General features: G+C 41.9%; 1 long non-coding RNA gene across 1 annotated transcript in view; it reads left to right on the plus strand.

Moving 5' to 3' along the window:
• The window catches only part of LOC119239869 (uncharacterized), a 34,277-nt gene extending 20,197 nt beyond the window's left edge, over positions 1–14,080 (plus strand). Inside the window, exon 6 of the long non-coding RNA XR_005124027.2 lies at positions 14,018–14,080. This is a non-coding gene — a long non-coding RNA (uncharacterized LOC119239869). The remainder of the gene's footprint in view (positions 1–14,017) is intronic.
• Positions 14,081–14,626: the final 546 nt, after the last annotated feature.

Genomic DNA, 14,626 nt, shown 5'->3' on the forward strand with positions numbered 1-14,626 from the left:
TGGGCCAAAGGAGAGCATTCCTTGGGAGCTCCCGCTTCATGCTTTCAAAGCCCCTGTGAGGGCCCTGAGTGTCAGAGCACAGAGAGGGTGGATGCAGACAATGATGGAAATAACACCCTGTGGGAACCACTTGCCTGGCTCCTCCTGCTAGTTCTGCCGCTGGAGCCTCTTTGGAGCATGATTCCTCGTCTGTGAAATCAGGTTGTCTACCAGTAGATCTTGAAGGCTTGGTTTCAGCTCTGCGATGACAATGCAAGCAACAGGAAAGACACCCTTGCTAAATGTTTACATTACACCAGGCATTCTGTTGAGAGCTTTTCACAAATCATCTCATTTAATCTGCAAGGCAGCTCTGGTTCATGCTGTTATTATCCCATTTTATAGACAAGCAACCGAGGCTTTGAGATGTAGTATACTGAGCTCCGGGACACACAGCACTAGATGGCATGGCATGAGCCCATGTATCTGCATCCCACACTTGTTATGTGTTGTCTTAGTTAGTCAGGCTGCTTTAGCAAAATTCTATAGACTGGGTGACTTAAACCAAAAACATGTATTTTTCAGTTTGGAGTCTGGGAGGTCCAAGATCAAGGTGACAGCAGAACTGGTGTCTGTTAAGTCTCTCTTAGTGTACAGCTGGCCACCTTTTTGCTGTGTCCTCACATAGCAGAGAGTTCTAGTCTCTTCCTCTGCTCATAGGGACATTATTTCCATCACAAAGGCCCTGCCCTCATGAATTCTTCTAAACCTAGTTACCCACAAAGGTCCTGCCTTCTAATACCTCCACATTAGAAATTTGGGCTTCAACCTCTGAAATGTTTGAGGGGGGACACAAATGTTCAGTCCATAACATGCATTATGCAGTAATACCTCCTTCCACGGTTTGAAGAAACTGTGGGTGGAGACTTGGGTCACCCATAGTTGCACAGCAGGGGAGCTCCACAGCTTTCTCACCTTCAGCACCGGGAGGGGCGTGGTCAAATACTAAGTTGCTGTGCAGTGAGCAGGACTCTGGGAGCTGGTGGACATGTATCCAGAAAACAGATACTCCTTGGGGACAAGTTACTCCCCTGGGCGAGCCTGGAGGGGTGTGGAGGATCAGGGTCTATAGGCTTTGTAGGTAACTTGGGTAGTATGCACTTTATTCTAAATGCAATAGAAAACTACTGCAAAGTTTTCAACAGGGAGGCAAACATCTCATTTGAATTAAAATAAAAACACTCTGGCTGTCATTTGGAAGAGGTCCCAGGGGACTCAGGAAAAACAGCAGGTGAATGGTGTCCAGCTATCTTGCAGACTGAACAGGGCTCATATCAGCTGGGCTGGAGTTGGCAGGCAAATGGACCACAGAAGGATGAGGAGGATAACTTAGGAAGTAAAATGAGGACGACAAGGGGGGAATGACTTGAGTTTGGGTTGCGGGAGAGATGTCCATGTGAAGTGGGTTGGGCAAGCTCATGTGCCCTGCTGGAGCAACTTGTTTTTAAGAGGACAGACCCCTTCCTCAAACTTCCCAAAGTGCTTCTCTGGGGTAGTTTGGATAACATCACTTGCAAGTTAGAGAACCCCCCCAACTCAGTAGTGGTCGGTGTTAGGAATATTTTACATAGCAACAAGTCCAGCAGTGGAGCAGTGCCCAGGTAGCGTGATCGGCTCCATGATGACATCTGGACCCCACTTTTTCTCTTCTTTATGCTGCTTACTTCCTCCTGAGCCTGCCTTCCCTGGTGACTCAGCAGGATGCCCAGGCAGCAGAGCCTTCTCAGCTTCAGGAGACCACCTTGCAAATCAGTTTCTGCCTGGACAATGGGGTTGCCATGACGACTCAGACGGTTTAGTATTTTTCTCTGGACTGGGAATGGGGTCACCTGGATGAGGGGTTCTGTTAGGGGAGATTGGACCTGGGGATTCATTGAGTTTGTCATAGTGCCCTGGACCAAACGGTCCCAGATTTGGGATTTATTAGACTAATAAAAGAGTGGGTGAGGGAACTGGCAATAGGATTGCCAACTTCTCACTTTAACCCAGTCAAGACTTTTAAAAATTTGCCATTGACTGCCTCTGCCATTTCATCAAAGGAACATCTTGAAAGCAAAGACAAATAAAAACCTGTAAGTGATCAGTACTAAAAAAAACTTGCTTTTTTTCTCATTTCTCTATTGGAAATTTGGGAACTGCTTTCTTAGACTACTATGAACCATATAAAACAGAGTTCTTAAATGGATCTGTGGGCCCATGGGATCTGTAGAGTAGAATCAGAGGGTCTGTGAACTCGGGTAGGGAAAAATCATAGCTTCATTTTCACTCTCTTTGGTCTGAACAGTAGCATTTCCCTCTGTTATGAATGTATTAGCAAGACCTGTGATTTTTTTTCATCAGCAGAAATCCTAAATATTTTCATATCACTTTACAGTTGTTGTAGATATCTGGAAATGTCATTTACACCCACCACACTATTTTGTAATTGCAGAAACTACCAGTGTGGGATCAGCCTTCCACGCTCTCCTGCCATTCCTGGAGAGACAGGCTGAGGTCTGGCTGTTCTGTGTGGGTCCAGAGCTGCCACGGAGTGGGTAGGGAATTTGAGTGTGCTTGGGGGGATGACCCCAACATTGCATCCTCTCTTAACTGTAGTTATTTGTGGATCAATACACAGAAGGAGTTGACTCATTTCATAGTTTGCTAAGGTCTTGCAAATCTGAATCACTCTATGTGAGTTTTTCTGTCTCCCTTTGGTAGCACATACAAGTTCAAACATGTCTGGTTGCTGAGCTAACTGCCCAAGTGTGATATTTAAAGCAACTTCCTGTGATTGCTCTCAGATTGCACAGGGGCATGGGTCACGCATGGTGCAGCAGAAATTCTTTCTCTCATTGGCTTTCTTGTTTTTATCCTCTGTTTGGACAATGTCTGTGTTACGAAGTAAATTCTTACATGCACTGTATATTATTCATGAGTTGTTCTTGTACCATTATTCTGTGAAAATGTCACACATTAAAAAAATACCTTTGTGGGAAACAGTGACAACATGAGAAATGGGAATCATTATTTCTAAGTCATGGAGAATCACATGAAGCAATAGCTAAATTTCAGGGAGGACAGAGCCACTAGACAACCGCTGTGTTTATCTATATAAAGGTTAAAAGATATGAATAGTGCAAAAACCTTGGATAACTGTAAAACTTGCCTTATTTAACTTATTTGTCATAAAATTTAATGAATATTTTATACTTTAGTTAATTAACATACAAATGATTTCCTTAGATGTAGATTTATCAAAGAAATGACTTACAGACCACAAATAAATATTACATTTCAAAGAGTGTCAAAGGAACAAATATATTTTAGCTTTATTTATTATTTATTTTTTACATACCCAATTTTTCTTGAGCTGGTAAAGAAAAGAAAGGTTTGGTGAATGTACCTAGTTTAATTTATATTAATCATACAATGGGACATAAAGGCCACAATGATTTCTTTTTTTTTCTGGAAAAATTTTTGAGAATGTGATTTCATAGTCAGAAACACAGCAAGGGTACTTCATGTCTGTTCATGTAGAGAATGCATCCAAAGAAAAAGAGGGGTTCTGTGTGCATGGGAATACATCAAAAATGTGGATTTGCCATTTCTTGAAAACCTTTTCTGGAAGCATTCTTGAAGTCTCTTAACAGATGCCAAGCAAAGTCTCTTACTAGAGAAACTTTATCTGACACACATACACTGGGAATGAAGAGTGGACTGGAAGTTACTTTTTAGTAAAATGAGGTGCTTCCAGGAAGAACACATGGAATTTGCCCCCCTTTCCAATTCTTTTTTTTTAATTGAAGTAACATTAGTTTACAACACTGTATGCATTTCAGTATACAGATGTCACTTCAGCAACTTATGCATCACACCATGCCCACCACCACATGTCTAGATGACTCCTTCTACATGTCTTCTTACCCCCAACACCCCACCCTACCTCCCACTCCCAGCCCCTCTAATAACCACCATTCTGTTGTGAAAATCTAAGGGGTAGTTTTTGTTTCCTTTGTTTGCTTTTGTTTTGTTTATTTGTCTGACTTAACCTCCTCAAGTTCCATCCATACTGTCACAAATGGCAGTATCTCATTTTTCATGGCCGAGTAGTATTCCACTGTATACCACATCTTCTTTATCTTTTCATTGTTGTTGAGTACTTGGATTGTGTCCATGTCCTGGCTACTGTGAATAGTGCTGCAATGAACAGGGGGATAGGTCCATATTTTTGAATTAGTGTTTTCATAATCTTTGGGTAATACTCAAAAGTGGGGTTACTGGCTCGTATGGAAATTATATTATTTTTTGAGGAACCTCTATACTTTTTTCAAAAGTGGCTATTTCAATCTACATTCCCATTAACAGTGCACAAGGGTTTCTTTTCCTCCACATTCTTGTCAACACTTATTATATTTTCACTTTTTGATAACAGCCTTTCTAAGTAGTGTGAGGTGAAACTGCATTGTGGTTTTGATTTGCATTTCCCTGATGATAAGTGATGCAGAACACTTATCTGTTGGCCATCGCTATGTCTTCTTTGGTGAAATGCTTTTTTAGATCCTCTGCCCATTTTTAAATCAGATTATATTTTTGTTGTTTTTGAGTTGTAAGAGTTGTTTATATATTTTGGATGTTAAACCCTTGTCTGATATGTGGTTTGCAAATATCTTCTCCCATTGATATTTCCCCAATGGTGTATTTTGGAGTGGGTTACGGAGCAATTGGTGGCTTTGCCATTCTGCCCGGTAAGTCACTCTATGACACAACAGATGGCTTTCAGCATATTTTGTTCACAATGGCCTTGCTAACATCAATAAAGAATCTTGTTTTATGCATTCCTTTGCAAACTACAAAGACCACTGACATTATAGAAATGGTGTAAAGTGTTGTTTTGTTTTAAGTGTGATTTGACAAAAAAGCTTTACATCCTTACACAGGAATTCCTTCATTACTTTGTTGACATCTGATGTTGCTACTTTAGTGAAGAATGGAGCACCCCATTTGTGTCTACTTGCTGCATTGGACACAGACATGTTCCAGCTCTTGTCAAAGTCCTTGAGAGAAATTTTGTGGACAGCCTTGAAAGTCATCAACTTTATCAAAAGTTGATCTCAAATTACACTATTTTTACAGGTTTTGTCAAGAAACTATCACAGAAAATGAAGGGCTTATGTACCACAGAGAGGCTCACTGACTTTCCAGAGGATCTTTTTCTAAAAGGCAAAGAGAATCTATTCTTGGAGCACACTGAAACAAGAATTTTGTCTATCTATTGGTTGGCTTACTTGACCGATATTTTAAACCACAGAATGAGAGCATCTTTCAGTTCAAGGTTCTGATATCATCATTGTGGATGGTTCTGAAAACATTGCAAGCTTTCTTGGCTACCCTGCTGATATAAGGCTGACATCTTTGAAAGTGCAAACTTTCAAACCATTTAGGAAGTGCCTTACTTCAATGGAGCTGAGTTACAAATTCTGTCAATGTATTTGAAAAGAGTAGTTTGCCAACACCTGGAAACACTTTAGAACTCTTTCAAAAGTAATTTCCATCTCGATGATACCGAGATTGAGCTCTAGAATCACTTTTTCCCCTTTCTCATATAAAATGTGTCAAAGGTGTTGACCTCACCTAAAATAAATTCTTTGATCTTAGGACCAAAAAAACCCCACTACATTTAGAACTTAGAATTTAGCTAAAAAGACTTGGAGAGTTTTGGTGGTCCCTATGAGACTCTTTATTTTGTGAAGAAACTAATTCCATTTTGACACTATATATTTGAGGCCTGGGTTTTCAACAGTGTTACCATAAAAAAAATCGAAATCAATTGGATTTCCAACAGGACATGTATATTACATCGTTACAGACCCTTCCACTATTTCAGGTTCCCATTCAAGTTCAACAAAACCAGCCTTTGTGAAGATAGGCCTTTAAAATTAAAAATTAAAATTTAACTTTATTTTGACTGTATTTCAAACATAATATTTTTTTTAGCTTGGTGCACGGAAACAACCTATTACTACATAATGAATATATTGAAATCATATTTTGGTAATTGTTTTTCTGAATAATTAGTTCTTTTTTCATTTTTGAAAATTTTAGATATTTTTTACATCATTTTTCATTTTTGCACAATGTATGCATTTTCATCTTGGTTGTAGTCCCCATGCAATTCCCACCCCCCTTGTTTTGAACCTACTCCCTTCTCTCCCCCCCCAACCCCCAGTGTGTCTCTGGTTTATAGTTGCTTGTATCCTGTATATTTATTTTAAGCACTGACCAACCTTTACATAAGAAAGGTCCATCACCTTCAGATTGCCCAAGGAATCCATGGTGTGAAAACTATAAAGAACCCCTGAGGTTTAGAGGATATAGTTGCCTGTCAAACTGCTTAAATGGGGGAAAAGGCAGATTTGATGAGATTTGATGTGTATTCTGGTGGAGGCTGCAGAAGGAAAGCTTGCTTTGCATAAGACCAGTGTTTCCAGGAAACCCCACTGAAGATGGGGGTTTGAATGTTCTGCATCATCACTTCCAGGACAAGGGAGGGAGGAGGAAGTTGTCAACCCCAAACAAGAAGACACCTCTTCCTTTTCTTCCTATGAAAACTGGTTTTAGGAAACTGGTCACTTTGCAACCAAGTGACCAATCAAGGTGTTGAAGTGAAGTGTATTCCTGAGTTCGCTGCAGGACCACGGACAACACCATCAGTTCCGTCCCTAGAAGAGTTAACCATTGAGTTTTGGAGACAAAACTAATGCATAAAATAATTAAGGAGACTTAAATGTAAGGGTCGATAGTGTCTTGTCTTGAGAAAAACTGACTGTTGACTTTCCTTTTTCAATCACAGTATCCCCAGAGTCCAGAATAATGCCTGGTACATAATATGTGCTAGAAAAATCTTGAATGAATAAGTTGGTGAATGAATTTTTAAAATAACATCTGTTGCTATGAAAGCAATACATGTTTATTAGAGAAAACTTGAAAATACAGAAGAATATAAAAAAGTAAAAAAGAAGAAAAGTCGAACTATGCTCTATTTCTTTTTTTCAAAATTCACATATGTAGTACACACACAGGGACTTTTTTTTTAAGAACAGAATTGGAACCTGAGTTTTATAGCTTGAGTTTTTTCTCTTAAAATTATATTGTGAACATTTTTCTGTGCCATTAAATATTCTTCAGGACATTATTTTTAATGGCTTCATCATATTGTCTTCTATAAATAAATCATGGTGTAGCCTAACTTATCAGCCACCCCCTTCCTGCTGAGCATTGCTGTTGGAGGCATTTTATAACACCAAGAGCTGCACTTATTTGTCACTTGCTCTGCTCCAGGGAGTGTGCTGAGTTCTTTCCCTTCATTCTCCTTTAACTCTCATGGCAATCCAGTGAGGTGGGAATCAGCATTCCCATTTACGGAAGGGAAACCTGAAGGTCAGAAGGGAAACGTGAAGGTCAGATGAGTAAGGGGCAAAGGTCAGGTTGTTGGAAAGTGACAGAGCTGGAACTGGAGCCCAGGTCTTGTTTAAGGTCAAAGTGCAGGTTCTCAAACCTTGCCCCAGACACCTCCCTTAGCAAATGTGAACAGACATGTGCTGCTTTAGTTCAGAGAGTAAGAAACACAAATCAGAGTGTTTGGGGGAGACGCAGAGAGGATGGTGCAACCCGAGGACAGATATGCGCTGGTCACTTGGGGCAGGCTTTCCACCTCCATTGCAGGGAGTGAGCGGAATGGAAAGACCAAAGCTCAGCTTGTTTCAGGAGAAATTGCAGAGTTGAGATGGGAGTGGAAGCTGTGTTCTGGGCTCTGTGCTTCAAACTTCGTGACAGTGAAATGACTGAATACTCATTTCTTCTTCTATCATGCATCATCTAACAGCCTGCAAAGAAGTGGCTGAAGAGAAGTCCTCTGTTCCTAAGCCTTCCTGCATCCCCTTATGTGTGAGAGGCATCAGAAGGGAGCTCAGAGGCTTGTAAGGAACAGAAGGAGGGAAGTGGCCCACAGGGAAGGCATAGCTTCAGGATGACCAGAGGGGCTGGCTGGGCCTCAAACTGGGCACTGCTCTTCGGCTGGCGCAGGTAGGAGACAAAACTTAGGCGATCAACTGTCTGGTGTGCCCAGGGCTGAGGGGTGTCCATGGATGTGGGACTTTCAGTGTTCAAGTTGGGAAAATCCCAGGCAGATGGGTGGATGGCCACCTCAGGCCAAGTCCATTTCTCAGCTGGGGCTCATCTAGTGGGGCAGGTCTGAGTAGGCTTCTGGAAGGAATATTGGTGATCCAGGACTCCTCACTGTCTGCACATCCTCCCCACCCCCCTTAGCCCTGCAATCTATCTTTCCCTTTGTCCTTTCACTAAAACTGTGTCCACAAGGGTCACTGATGAGCTCTATACTGCCAGATCTAAGGCCGCTTTCCATTCAAGTCACCATCTCTCCCCTGGATTCCTAATGGTCTCCCAAGTGATCTTTTCCTATTATTTTTTTCCATGAAGGACTAATACAAAATTCACCTGTATTGGTATAAAATTCTGCTTGTCTTAACAAATACATCTGGTGGCTTAACCACCACTGCATCCAGGGTAGAGAGTAGGCTTAAGAATTCCAGGTTCCTCTCTGCCCTTCCCCCCAGCCCCGGGAAACCATTGATTTGTTTTCTGTCTCTGTACTTTGGCCTTTCAGAATGTCATGGAAATCCAATCATGTAGCATCCAGCCTTAGAGTCTTCCTTCTTTCACTTAGCACAATGCATTTGAGATGCACTCATGTGTGATACTAGTTGGTCCCCCTTCTAGGCTGTGTAGTATTCTGTTGTTTGGCTATTGCATGGTTGACCTATTCCCCAGTTGAGGGATGTTTGGTCCTTTCCAATTTGGGGGAATATGAATAAAGTTGTTCTAAAAATCCACATACAGATTTTCCAATAGGCACAAGTTTCCATTTCACTTGGGTAAATAAATATCTGGGGGAGGGACTGGTAGGTTAGTGGGTTGGTAGGTTGGTGTATTACATTTTTTAAGAAACTGCTAAGCTGCTGTCCAAAGTGACTGCTTACTCTTTGGCATTCCCGTTCACAATGAATGAGAGTTGCCGTTCCTCAGTCTCTTCACCAGCACTTGGTATTATCAGTGAAAATTTTATTTGAACCATCCCACTAGGTACACGGTGGTATCTCATTGGGGTTTTAATTTGTATTTCTCTGGTTACTAATGATGTTGACCATCTTTTTTTTTGTGCTTCTTGCCATCTAAAATGTCTCTTTAATTCTTTTACCCATTGAAAAACTGGATTTTTTGTTTTCTTATTGAATTTTGAGGATACTTTATATATTCTGCTGGAAAAAGATAGTGTTCTACAATTTTCTCTTTTAGTCTTATCTCTGTCAGATTTTGGTTTCAATGTAAAGCTTGCCCCCGCTAATGAGTTGAGAAGTGATCCCGTCTCCTCTATATTCTTGATGATTTTGAGGAGCATTGTTACTTTTCTGTAATATTTGATAGAGAATTTTCCAGTGAAATCATCTGTGCCTGGATGTTTCTTTGTTGGAAGATTTTAAAATACAAAGTTGATTTCCTTTAAATATGGAGATATTAAGGCTGTTAATTTATTCTTGAGAGAGCATTGGTATTTTATATTTTTCACAGAATTTGTACATTTCATCAACATTGTCAAATTTATAAAGATAGAGCTATTTGTATATTATCCTCTTAATGTCTGTGGGATGGCTCCATTATCTTTTTTTTAGTTTTCTCAGAGATCTCTGATAATCTCTCGAGGTTGAAAACTGTCCTGCACTCGGGGGGTGGGAGGGGAGGGATTGGGGTCAAAATGGGGGGGTTGCAATTGTATGGGGAATATAAAAAAAATAAAATTAAAAAAATACAATATAAATCAGAGAACAGAGAGACAGAGAGAAGCACTAAACTTCTGGTCTGAGTGTAAACCAAGGAGATCTCCATAGCATTTTTTTCCAGGGTCAAGAAGATTCTGATCCCAAATATTCTTATCATTAATGGCTGAAATCCCAGAAGAAAAACCATGTTTTTAAAGCTAAATCATTTCTTCTGTTAAAAATACAAATGGACTCAGAGCATGGAAAAGGGGACAGGTCTGTGGCACTTTTTGCCTACATTTAGAGCTACTTATAGTTGTTTTGTTCCAAGTACTCTCCTGCTCCAATCCAACAGACGCTGCTGCACGATACCATTGGAGTAACCTGCCTGAACTGCAGGTGGTGCCACACCACAGCGCCAGAACCTTCAAGAGTACCCCTTACCTACCTACAGGAGAAAATTCAAAAGTTTTATCCTGGAATTCCCATTTCAATAGTCTTGTCCTAGTCTCCGGCCTGTTATATCTCAAATACATGCCTTTTATGCTCTGTAAAAAAAAAATAAAATAAATTATTGTGGAACATCTTTCAAAACCCCCCCAAAAAATAAATAAATAAAAAATGAAACTTAAGTAGAAAAAAAAAAAAAGAAAACTGTCCTGCACTCATGTTCCTCAATCATTTTCATCACTCGTCTTGTTCCTCGCGTGTCATCAGCAGCTTTGCCATAGGTGCTGTGTCCATGCACAACCCCAGGCCTGTGTGGGAGCACACTCCTCAGGGGACTCGTGTGCACATCCCCCTGAGAAGCACCACACACTCACTGGTACTTCTTGCCTCATGTACTCCTCTGCCTCTCACCAACTCATTTCAATTTTGTTGACCTTCTTGACTTTTCTGGAACCTTTCAGGCATATTTCTACCTCAGGACTTTTGCACTGGATGGTCTGTTTGCCTTTACGACTCTTCTCTCAGACAGCTACACAGTTTGCTCTCTCCTCAGTAAAAGAGGAACAACCTTCTCCCCTCCTCTCCCCTCCCCTGACCCCCTTCCTTCCTCCTATTTCCCTTCCTCTTCCTCTTTGCCCTCCATGATCCAACAATGACCTCACAGTTCTCACATTTAACTGGAAGAGACTGGGAAGCAGACCACCCTGCAGTGTCTCCCTCCCCATCTGTCTCCACCTGCTTCCTGATCCCCTGGATGATAGAAAACTGCTGTGAGAATTGTTTGGACAGAGAACATTACCAAAAAAATTATATGTGTGTGTGTATATATATATATTTCCCCCCCCCAACATTTGAAGGAGGGGGAGGTGTCTCCTAGAGATTTTGGGTTCCATTTTACACTCAGGTTGTGGCAGTTTCTTGGAGGCCTTCCACTCTGTCTCTGCCTTTTTGGTGTTAATTGTTGGGATCAATGCCGCAGCAATTAAATCATGTTTACTGCAGCCACCACACATCCGAGGCTTAAGTGTTGCTAAATGTCACTTTCATGCTCCCCAGTGTATGGTGTGTAATTATAACTGGTTCACTACCTTCTTTGTGAAGGAGGCAGATGCTTTTAGCCTGAAAAGGAGAATAGAAATGAATTTTTTTTAACCTTACAAGAGTGCTCATTTCCTGAGGGGTCCTGGGATGGAGCAGGAGGTACAGGACACAAGCTCTTCATCATGAACCACGTTGCTCCTAAAATGGGCAGGACCCTTCTGTTACGGGGCAGGAAGAGGGGCACCTCAGAACCCCCAAACCTGCCCATTCTAAATAGGTTCTGTCATCTGCTGCGTCAAGACAAAACATATAAGGCCTTTAATGGAAAAAAACTTTAATACAATTAGTGTGCAACGAAGAAAAGACAAAGAATATAGTTTTCAAAATCAAGCACGTGAAGTTACCCATCCCCTCATGGGTAAATGCCCAGCCAAACAGGGTTGGCCCAAAGCAGGGCCACCGAGGCCTGAGAGCCTGCTACAAGTCTAAATAAAGCCCCTTCTAGTGGGTACCCATAGAAAAGGGTCAGAAACAGCCAGACAAGTCTGGGAGGAAAAGAGCAAAATCAAAATCAAGATAAATGCTGCCATTGTTAACCTCTGCAGGGGTCTCTCACCCACATCTGTTTCAGCCAGTCCAAGACCAAGAAGCAAGCATAGTTTCTTCACCTCTCTCTGCTTTGTGTGCCTCTTCCAGGCCTCCTTCTTGCTCCCCATCCTAATTCCTTCCTTCCCCAGTCTCCTCTCCAGCTTCTTCTCCCTGCTCAGCTCCACCCTCCCCTGGATGGGGCAGGGAACCTGGAACCTCCCCTTTCCCTGGGGACCACCCTGTCACACTTCTACCCCTGCCGGGTGTGAGGGGCTTCTGAGATTAAATTCAGAGACAAGGACAGATGGGAGAATTGGGAATCAGAGTGACTGCCCAGGCAACTGTGAAACAGGGCACCTGCAGGTAATTTAACATGTGTGACTCCAGAAAGGAGCCCTGGGCTGGAGTTCATGCAGTTTTGGGTTTGTAGCTTGGTATGTGACTTCATATAAGTCACTTTGATGCTTTCATTTCATGTTTTATCATCTGTCAAGTGGGAATAATAAATCATGCCTGATCTCCCGCCATTAAATTCTCCTTCAATTCCAAGCTATTTAGAGCTACCTGCTATATCCCAGCACTAGGAGATATAGTAAGACGCAGTTCTTGCCCTCAGAGAACTTTGGGTCTAAAGCAGGAGTTGGAAAGCTGTGACCCATGGACCAAAGAAATGTGATCTGTGGCCTGTTTTGTACAGACTGTCAGCTCAAAAGGGATGTCACATTTTAAAAGGGTTGTGAAGAAAGAAAAAAGAATAAGCAGCAAAGTGTGTATGTGGCCCATAAGACCCAAGATATTTACCTGCTTCTGTAAGGAAGACTTTCTGTCAACCTCTGGTCCAGACCCCCAGTCTGTCACTCACTAACCGCACGTGGCTACTGAGCTCTTGGAATGTGGCTGCTAAGTTGAAATGTGCCCTGAGTTTAAAATAGATCTTGGATTTCAAAGACATGTGAAAAATAGCCCATTAAAATTTTTTAACACTGATTATATGCTAACCTGATAATATTTTGACTATATTAGGTTAAATAAAAGATATGATTAAAATGAATTATATGAATTTCTTCTAAAACTGTGGTGTAAGAAAGTTGAGTCACATGTGGGGTTCCCATTGTGTATCTGTCAGATAATACTAGGCCAGAGGGGAGTCAGTGCAAGACCCGAAACTCAGATCTGTTGCTCATCAAGTGTGCTATTTGGAAAATGACTTAACTTAGCCTCAATTTTTCATTTCTAAAAGGGGAGGGCAGCAATACAGCTAATTGATAGAGTTGTTTTGACATTCAAGTGAAACAATCTATTGAAAGCATTTTGTGAGGTGTGGATTGCTATAAAGGTATAGCTGCTTATTGGGTTCAGCCACCCCTGAAAATAGGGGACTATTGAGCACTAGTCCCCTCCAGGGATCCTCTGTGTATTTGGGGCACGCTCAGTGCTCCCCCACTTTTCATCAGCCCCTTGGGCTCTCCTCTGGCTCCTGCACCCCAGCCCCCTTAGGGTGTGGATTTGTAACATTTAGGGTTGCTCCTTTTTTTTTTTTTTTTTTTTTTAAAGATTTATTTATTTATTTATACAAGCACTGAGTACAGTCAGAGGCATGGGAGGGTGAGAGAATTCACCAGAGCCAGAGGGGAGAGCAGAGCAGACAGGGTGACAAAGCACACTGCTGAGGGGAGCAGCGGGTGGCAGGAGAGGTCTGTGAGACATGTGGGACCCTCGCCCTTCAGCCAGGGATCAAATTTTCTGCTGCAAAGGCTGCGGGCAGATTCACAACCCAGTGCTCAACTGCTGCGCCACCCGGGAGGCCCAGGGCTGCTCCTTTCTCTTGGAGTACCAAAGACTTCAAAAATCCTAATGAAAACTGGAGAAAGACAATGGATTAGGAACCAGAGTCCCCAGACAAATGGGAATAAAATCCCAAAGAGTAACATTAAGGTGTTTCACTGGTATTATTTCATTTAATACAATACAGGAACCCACCAATTTTGTAAATTTGTGTTCACCCACATCATTTATACCAAAGACCAAATTAGTCCTGTTTTTGCTAACCAGAAGAACTCTAAAGACAATTTCCACTTTTACAGCAAAGGGTGAAATTGAAAAATCATGGTCAGCATTGGCAGGAGTGGAGAGTGGTCCTGCCTAGCTCCTTCCTGGAACTCCCTACAGGCTGTGTAAGTATCCTAGCATCCCTGCTTCTATGATGCATTAGTGTGATTTTAGGTTTGATGTGCTATTTAGTATGAGTTGTTTGGTTATTTTGGGGGGTTTGAGAACACTTAAAATGTTTCCATTTAAATGAATGGTAATTGCTTTTCTTGCTTCATGCCATTTAGCATGGGAAAGGATTCAGAGGAAACCTCTTCTTTTGGATAGTGGGGGGAACCTGTAGCAGGAGGATGAGGACCTCAGGTTTCCATTTTACAAATGAGGAAATCGAAGTGTGGAGAGGGAAAGTGACTTTTCCAGGATCTTTTAGCTGGTAGGTGGCAGAGTCTGGGTCTGATCCCACATCTGACTCGAGTGTAGTGTTCTTCTGGTGACCTTGAGTCGCTCAGGGTCCTTTGCCTGTCCTTGCACTAGGATGCTGCAGGTAGGCAAAGCAGTGCCTTCAGGGGTCATCCACCTGGGCTGGTGGGCATAGGACCAGGAGTCCAGATTGAGATTCTGTCCCACTGCTGCCCTTTATTAAC

This window comes from Talpa occidentalis, unplaced genomic scaffold (assembly GCF_014898055.3).
Source record: "Talpa occidentalis isolate TD23 unplaced genomic scaffold, MPIMG_talOcc4v2.1 talOcc4.12, whole genome shotgun sequence".
NCBI lineage: Eukaryota > Metazoa > Chordata > Mammalia > Eulipotyphla > Talpidae > Talpa > Talpa occidentalis.